Raw genomic sequence first — 9,568 nt, forward strand, 5'->3', positions numbered from 1 at the left:
AGGCTGCGTGGAATCATGAAACGAATCTCCCATTGTTCATTAAATGTAGTCCATTTGCAGTCGAGTGAACCACTTGAAGACCAGAGACTGTCCTCCGTTCTTTCATCGTCGATGAAAACTGAAACAGCATCTGGAATCTGCACGAGTATCCAAAAGTGTGTTTTTTATTGTGGGGGTTTTTGTGCCAAAGTGTTGTGTTCCAGGGAGCAGCCCTCTTCTGTCAAGACGATATGGATGGGCCATTAAAACACTAGAAATGTAAAAATCCAACACCGAATAAGCTGCAGTATGAGAAATATGAATGTTATTGACCATTTCGTTTGATTCTGAGGATACAGTTATTTATGATTTCCTGACAGTTGTAGGATATGTCACCACGCTGTCCTTTTACTTGAGTTCTAGCTGTGTGGATTAATGTGCCGTGTTGTCAGTCACTCTGCTTGGGTCCGGATCGCCACTTATTTGCTTGAATCAAGGGAAATCTTCGGTTTGGAAGTGGAAACGCGAAAAGAAAAAAAAAAAGATCCCATCAGCTGGGGTATTTTGACCTTAGTTAGAGAAAGGTGAGGTTGGAAGCTGCTGCGCGGATCCGATCTTATACGTGTATTTTTGCAGAGCAGTTCCGAGCTGCTGCGGTGAGGAATGCAACACACTAAACGGGTCCGATGAAGGTGTTTCATCTGAGTCCAGCTCGCCCCTGTATGAGCCCTTTAGTGTAGGGGGGGGGGGGGGGGGCGTCCTAGTTGTGCAGCTAACTCCGCCGTTCCACCTTAAAAACTCTTCCGGTTTTCCAAACCTCCCCTTTAAGAGAATCCTCCACTCGTCCTTGCGACCGGCAGGGGGCGCTGCCAGACCGCGGCATCTCCGCGAGCAGACCGCAGCAGAGAGAGAGGCACAGCGGGGGGAATCAAACACATTTTCTCTGTCCATTTGTTACGCGGAATACCGCACATTTTAGGCGATTTCGTTCCGTCCCTCCACCCGGGGACCCGCGGACGTCTTCACGTCACGCACACGCGCACGTGACCGCAGAATCGCATCTTATTTGGTCCGGGAAAAACAACAATAAATATCGGGCTTTATTGTTGATTTAATTTAGATCCAACTGCATTTATGAACAAAACCGTCGAAACCTATATTTGACGTCCGTATAGCTTGCATATTAAATTTGGACCATTCCTTGCGAATTAATTCATAGTGAAAACACGTAATGCTTTATTAGGTGCGGGACCTCCGGAGCCCATTGAAGCCCCCTGGAGGTCTCCGGATCACACTCTGACAATCATTTTCTAACCAAAGCCCGAACACCAGTGTGTCGCGGCTGCGGTCGTGACGGTGCGTAATGCCCACCCCGGGCCTATATAAGCTCGAGTAACCCTGCTTAATTCGTTAAACGCGCGCTGTGTTTTCAACGGGTGCGCGCGGCGACACGATTACAAATTGAGCAATTCAACGAAATCCCGCAGAAGAAGCTGCTGTAGGTGGGCATTGCGGCGCCGCGTAACGGAGAGGCGTAATAACGAGAGCGAGCGTTATGTAAGCGCCCGCCCGTCTGCGCCTCCGCTGAGGACGCCGAGCCCGCTGGAGAAAAGAGCACAGCTGACTCCGGCAGACTGTCAGGTCGCTTGAGGTGGAGCGACAATAGATACAGTGATGAGTTGTAATTAAAAAATAAATAAATAAAAAGTAGAGACACGGCGGAGGGAAAGCACTTGTGAGTTGCGTAAGAAACGCGTTTCTAGGGTGACAGACGGAAATTAAAGAAGGGACACTTTGACATGCGATATGAATATGTAAAAAAAAATCTATAAATACAATGCAAGTTGTTCATGTGATGGTCGGCGGCTGGAGGTCATATTTGACGCGCCTTTTTATTCGCCACACATCTCACACACAGAAGAAAGTTCTGCTCATCTCATAGACATTTTCATAAAAACCTCGGTCTTTGTTCAGATGTCCGATCACTGACTGAAGCTTTCGCTTTCGTTTTATTTATTATTTGGGGCTTTCTGGAGGAGCGTTAACCCTCTTGCACCCGTTTTTGCCAACTTTTCTAAGACTTTCTCCAAATTGAGCTATATTTAAAGCAGCTGCTTTAATTTGGATGATAAATAGGCCTGATTTCTCCCTCGACACAACTGACAAATGTTCCATAAAACAGCTCAAATACCTTTCCTTTTGAATGGATTGCTGTCGATATATTTTTAGTTTTCTGAGAGACAAAAATACACGTAGGACACGTGAAACCTTCTGACACTCATTCTGGCGCGAGGATCAACAATTCCATGAAGAGAGATCGTTTATAAATCGTGTTGTCTAAGTTGCCGAAGAAGCTCTTTCTCACTGAGCAACTTAAATGTGCGGCCACAAGCAATCCCTCCTCTCTCAGTTCACTTATCAGCTTTGTGATATTCGAAACGGACGCGACCAGGCCGTTTGGATTTTGGAAGAAGTCCAGCGAGGCAATGTTTTGCCAAACACACAAATGCAACCAGATAAACAGATTAGGCGGCCATGGCAGCGAGTTAACACAGGAGAAGAAGAGACAACTCAATCAACATACAAATACAAAAAATAAAATAATGTGGAAAATAAAATACTAATAACAGTTTTTTTTTGGTTTCATAACCATTGCCTCAGTTTGTACACCCAATCTATTCCCACATATCTCATTTTTTTAGTTGTCCTATTACTTTGTATTTGAAGCAGCTGTTCATTGAGGCTATATGCAGGCTTTGGGCATTCTGTGTCATCTGTAGGTCAAATTTCCACCCTCAAAATAGTTAATAGGAAACAATTAACTGCATGTTTTGATGGAGAACTATTGTAAGACATGTATAATGTAAGTGTGGTTTCTTATATCAAATCCTGTCTCTCCATATTCACGCGTCACATTTATTAATGAGGCCTTATTGTGGAATCATCCATTCAGCTTCATTAAGGGGATAAACCTGCGTCTGATGGTCCCCTCAACAAGCAGAACAATACCTGATTCTCCTCTTGGAGCTTGTGAATGGGACGTCGGGCTGCGGCACCACTGGCTAACTTGGGTAACTCTCTCTGCATCTGGTCCTTGTTCAACGTGGTCCCAAACTAAAAAAGCAGGACTGGAAAGGCAAGGGAAATGCAGCAGGGTCATGATAAAGCAGAAGTAAACCGCAGATCTGAGGGAGGTCAAACATGAATGAATGTGAAAAGTCAAAAATAACCCAAATATTGTGACATATTGCATGATTTAGTAGTGACCTTAAGTTCATTAAGTAATGGGTAATCAAGCTAGGAAGCACAGAGAGACAATGCATTTGGGTCTATTAGAGCACATGAGGTAATCATGCATTATCAGATCCTCCAGCTTTATATAAGCATAAACGGAATAAAGTCGTAGTCCTTTGGAGTCACCTTGATGCTTACATATTAGTAAAAGATCCTTTTTTTAAAGCTGATGGGTGGAGGTGGAGGTGGAGGTGGAGGGGGGGGGCAGCTCTGGGCTCAGATAACACTCCAAACAAGCCTCAATCAGACCAAATTATTAAATTATTATCTGTAACATGCAGATCTTATCAGGGTCAGATCAACAGGATCAGCGATCGCCTGTGTTTGACAAGAAGAAAAAAACATCAGAAAATGAGTTCAACAGGATATTATATAAATAATAACAAAGCAAAATCATTTTGGACCATTAAGTAAAGAAAACAGATCATTTGAATAAATAAAGAACAAGAAATAACATAAAGCACATTTCAAAAACACACATTTTCTAATCTTTTAGAATTTAACATAATAATCTTTAGATGCTAAATCCGATTTATTTATTTTTTTTATCCACAAAAGTCATTATAACCTGACAATCACAGACACAACCTAACAGAATATACTTGAGAGCATGACTTTATGAATCTCAATACAAATATGAATAGAGCTGAAGGGAAAAATAACTGCATGATTGTAAACTCGCTATTAAACAGAACTGACACATTTTTATTAATATCCTTCCCATACAGGATAAAGTTTTAAAGAATATCACCACAGACATACCTAAATTATTTTTAAAGGAAAGTTCTACTGATTTTTCTCCCAAAGTTAAATACACCTCCTTGCTGACTTAACTTATTACTATAAACTCCAGTTAGTTAAGAAGTCTACCTCTCCCCTTTGTCCCACAATCCTGAATACCTGATAGAGTATAAAGAAGTGGGTGAAAAGAAAAAGTTGGCTGAAACTTTATCTGTCAAAGGTCTAGACAAGCCCCCCTAAAAAGTGTCCTATTATATTTCTCCCCCACCCAATTTATGTTCTTAACTTGAAGAGGAGAAGAAAAGGAAACTCATCTGCTTAAACCTGGTTTTGACACATCATGTCTCCTCCTGCCTGCACGCCCCGCAGCAACGCAATATGCTACGTTTTTCATCTGTCTGGTGTTTGACATGCAGCCCGCACTGAGGTGAGAAGATCTGTCGACTTAGGCAAGGGGCAATGGCACTGACATAGTAATCAATAATCAACAAGCTGTGGCCTGCATGCATGCCAGCCCCGGGTAGAAGTCTCACTCATTTTCTCACTTTTATTAGATTAGAAAGCAGTTTCTATTTAAAATTAAAATACAAATTATGTGTGTTTTCTTCTTTTTTTTTTATGTGTCCCTGTCAGCAGTGGGGGAGGTTCTCTGATAGGTGTTTGTTGGTGGCTTTTATCCCTGATCCAGCCTGGGCTCCTTGTCCTAACTCCCTGGTATGAGGGGGGGTCAAAGGTCACCGCTGCTTGTGGCCGTGTTCAAATCCCCCTATAGTGTGTAATGTTCTCAACTGATCGGTCATGCTATAAAAGGAAATAGTGTCCACATATTAGTTTTCAAGCTCTGGAACATTTCAATCAGCTGCTATAAAGAACCAACACACAGGAGCTTTAATTTGTCATCTAATCCTGCGGCCCACAGGACTGCCTGCACTTTATAGCTGCTTTTATCAAATGCAGCCAAATAGACTGGCACAAAACAGTTGTAGTTTAATTCCTAGCACAGTCATTTTACCCTTTAAAAAAACTGGGAGCATAGAATATATTTTGATGAAAGTTATAATATTTTTAGGTCAACTTGATGTAACCAGTAAAAACCAGTGAAATTAACCATTTCAAAGCAAATACATTGTGAAAGTTTGATGTGTTTTTGTAAGAAATAATATAAAGATGTAAATTAAAAAATACAGCAGTGAGATTAATTTGTGTGGAGGAGGGATTCAGTTTAAAGGCACACCATTTGTTGCTTTTAATACAAAAACCTTTCAGGAAAAGGAATTTTTAAATTGTTACCCCAAATCATATTTCCTTGTAAAAGACTCATTTAATTTGTATGTATGTGTATTAATTTAAAACAAACAAATCATAGTCATAATAATTGATGGAACTTGTGTGTAATCATAAATGAAGGACGGCAGTGGAAACATGCTCATACATGGCACATGTTCAATCACTCATGAAATGGGATTAGGCCATTTTAAAAAAAATGAACAGGAATTTCAAACTTTTAACGTTGTTTGTCTAAAATGTGGGTCACTTCAAAATGACTTAATGGAAAAAAAAAATACACCTGGGGTTACATTTAGTTTTTTTGTATGCACACAGAACTGACAACGTATTTAGTGAGGCTTCATGTCTGAATCTAAATCCTTGTTTCAGCCAAAGACGACATTTTTCTGTGTCACGTTAACTGACAGAAGGAATTCTTGGAAGGTTTGAAAACTAGAGTCTGTATAGTTTTTAATTAAAGTGCAATTTCAAATTTTAAAAGTGGTAATAATTTCTAATAATACCTCCTCTACGAATCCATCGGTAAATCTTCAAAAACGTTGATTATAATAAACGTATCAATAGTTTTGTTGGACCTTTAGTTAAAATCATTCATAAATACACGTCTGATCTGATGAGGAGCCACAAGTTGCACGAACACAATGCGGACCAACAGAAAACAGAGGAGGGTGTAAATAGTTTTCAGGTTTTACGAATAAAACCCATGTAATAATTCATGTTTTACAGGCTATAACCGCGTGCATGTCCTGTGACTTCCTGTGATTGTGCTCACTGTCGAGCTGGCCGACGACGCTCACGCCGATCGCCCCACCACCGGCCTTACAGCCGCACTTGAGGCCGGTGCACGTCACCGAGGCCGGCCTTGTTGATAACTGATTGAATTGGGTGTTCAAAGTTGCTCCAGTCACCATTCAACACGAGGCTACATCTGGCGCTCTCCTGGCCGCAGAAAAGCCTTTACAAATGGAGTTGAGCTCCATGACCGAGCAGAAGCCCTCTGGTGCTGGTTTTCCCCTTCCTCCTCCTCCTCCTCCTCCTCCTCCTCCTCCTCCTCGTCCTCCTCCTCGTCCTACCCCCAATGCAGTCCCTCCAGCCAGGGAAACCCACCAGACATCAGTGGGCTCCCTGTGTCTTTTCTCGCCGTGTTCTCGGCGCTTTGGGGGTCACTTATTAACTCGAGAGCATTTGAATTTAATTTGCACGTGCAGACAGTAGAGTTACCGCGGGAAAGACATCCTCAACATTTCGGGATCAGACTATTATGGCTATCATAATTAGAAATAGTGTTGTTGTGTTAGCAGGAGCCCAAACCAATAGAGCTGTGCTAGTAAACTTCTACAGACGTTTAAACGTACGACCATCATAACTGTTTAAACCTGCAGCGATAAACCAACATCTTGTTCCATTTCACGCTTGGATGTGATTGTGTAAAAGTTCAAGTTGGAGCTGCGGTGTTTCTCCAGCGTTTGCTCCCGCGTCTGCGCAGCGGGGACAGCGGGTACAACCCAGCAGAGGCCGCGCTGTTTCCCCCCGCTGTCCTCCGCGTCGAGCCGAGATCGCGAATGAATGTGTGGGAACGTCCGGTGACCTAAACTCCAGCATATAGGTTGATGGACTATTGATGATTAGTATGTGTGTCTTTGTGCAGCTCGGCTCTTACGTAACGGTTGCACGATTAGATCACTATTATAATGTTATGAGCCCCTGACCTTTGCACTACTTAATTCACGTAGGGCTCGGACTTTAAGGCATATTGATTGATTGCCAGGCGCCGTTCACTTCAACATGTAATAGGTAAACACGGTGTAAATGGGAGTGTTCGAGGCTATTTGGTTAAAAAGTGAAACCAGTGTGGTTTATTAAATCAGGGCTGCTGATAAAAAAATGACTCTATTTAAAAAGTCACAACCGTGGCATATAGCTCAGAAATCACAAAGGTCAAAATATGAAAATGAGAGAGAATTAAAGAATCCACCCTGTTTATCACATCTCAGCTCAAAGAGGGGAAAGGCACTCCCACAGAGGGTCAGTTCAGCGCATGAAGTTAGCATTAGTTTATATGAAAAGTTTGTTTTACATCTTAAACAGACGCTCGACTGAATATTTTGAATGTATGGAATTAATTACAATGAATACACCCAACCACATTATATTAGAATCATCACCCAGTCGGTTGACTTCCATAATTAGGCCTATTTATCCATATCCTCTGTAGAGTTTAAATATGTGTGCACACGCAGATTGCTTGTGACCTATAGATTGTGCCGTCATCACCTCTATAGGCGCAAAAACAATCTAAATCACTTTTCTTGCTTCAATGATGTCAGGAAAAAGTTCAAAATTAATCTAACAATTTATCTCAGTTATTCTAAATAGTTTGACCTTTCCCTGATTCTATAAATAGACCCGTGGAAGTTTCTTTTCACTTAGATTGACAATACGAAATGCGGTTTTTTTTTTTCACCCCCAGGAGGTCGGTCATCCATGCAGGTTTCTCAGGCTTCGTGTCAGAAAAGTAAAAAAAAACCTGCAGCGTTTAACCATCTTATGGTACGTTCCGACGCGATTTTATCACGCAGGGAGTCTTTTTCGTGCGCTGCGACTCAAAAATAACACACAAAGAAGCTAAACAGGGTTCTTACGGGTAAAAGGAGCGCTAAGTAAAATTGTCGGTGCACTTAAGCCCGTTGCAAAACACACACATTTCACAAATGTTCTCCTCTTTTTTTTTTTTTTTTTAATGTATTGATATTTTAAACCAGAATAATGTGGGCTCGTGAGTGACCTCGTGTGAAGGGCTGAGTGACAGGCAAATACTTTACAGTTCAGAGATTAAACATAAAAACGTCCCGACAGCTTTTATCGGTCTCCGTGTGTTTAATTGTCTCAAAGATCAATGCAAAGTGCTGACCTTAACACGGTGTGTGTCTGTCAGCATTACCCATAAGTTCGTCTCCCAAACACGCAGCCAACCATACATAAGTGCAATAAGCTCAGCTCTTTACGATTTTTTATTTTTATTTTATTTTTTAAATAAAAACTAAATTCTGTTCAGGCTGGTTTTGTTCTTTTTCCCCTCCACGTTTCTTTCTATTGTTATTCTATAGAAGTTACAGTCTACTGGTTCCCAATCCGCACTGGAATTTAACCCTGAAACGCCAGCAGCAGTATAATGGCTCGTCTCTGCTCCCAGTGTGGCCCCTCCAGGCTCCAGCAGCAGCAGCCGAGCCGGGGCCAGACAGCCTGCCAGCCCCGGATCTCCTTATCAACCTCGGGGCTTTTGGCCTGCACCGTACTGCAGAGTCCCATTAATCAGCGACACATCACGTCAAACATGGCAGATTGAGCGAAGAGCAAGTCTGGTCAACGCTTCTTAGGAGAGTGACACGGTCCTGCGCCTCACACAACATTGTGAAAAGCCTGTGGGCGAGTTTAGTGAGGTCTATGTGCGTCCATACACGTACCTATGGTTGTTAATTATTAGTTTAGTTTATTGTATTTAAGCCTCTACTCTAGATTTGCCTTTAAAAAATATATAATTTTTTTTATTTGCATACTTAGTTGTTTTTTCGAAGGGAACAATAATAATTCGGTCATTTCTGCACACGAGCTCCCTGCAGTTGCATGCAAGCTGCAGCAGTAGTTGTCTTGCACACACGTTCAGAGTCGCTGCAGGAGTTTGGGCCAGTGTATCGAGGTTTCTCCCTGCCCCATGTTGCACCACCTCATGCGCAGTGGTTGGAAATGCTGCATGCGTAAATGTCTGCGGTTTGCCTCTTGTTATTATTGCTGGCTCCGCGGGCCTACCACTTCTTCCGTCACACACCGGGGATGGGATTCCCTCACTACTAGAGTTCCACCAAAGTGGAGATACTGTGTGTAGCCGTGTTAGTTGCTATTAACCATATACGTCATCATTAGTTCTATGTGGCTGTGAAGCACTTCTTCTATTTGGGGATCTATTTTCTTTCAAACCTTTTTTTTTTTTTTTTTTTTTTTTGCCTTGGGACAAAACCCTTATCTGTTATTTAATTGAAGAGTGGATATGTCCAATTTCCCTAAACGCCTTTAAACATTTATAAAATTACTCGTGTTACAGAGTAAATTGAAACGTTGAGGACATTTAATAGCAAAGTAGTGCAACATATGACGAAAAGCAGATGTGCTCCCAACATAAAAGATACAAAAAAAGAAAAAGGGAAACCCCATAAAAAAAGTTTAAAAAAAAAACAAAAAACACTTCACTTCTTTGTTTTCATAACCCTAA

This window comes from Eutrigla gurnardus (genome assembly GCF_963514095.1).
Source record: "Eutrigla gurnardus genome assembly, chromosome: 18".
Classification (NCBI taxonomy): domain Eukaryota; kingdom Metazoa; phylum Chordata; class Actinopteri; order Perciformes; family Triglidae; genus Eutrigla; species Eutrigla gurnardus.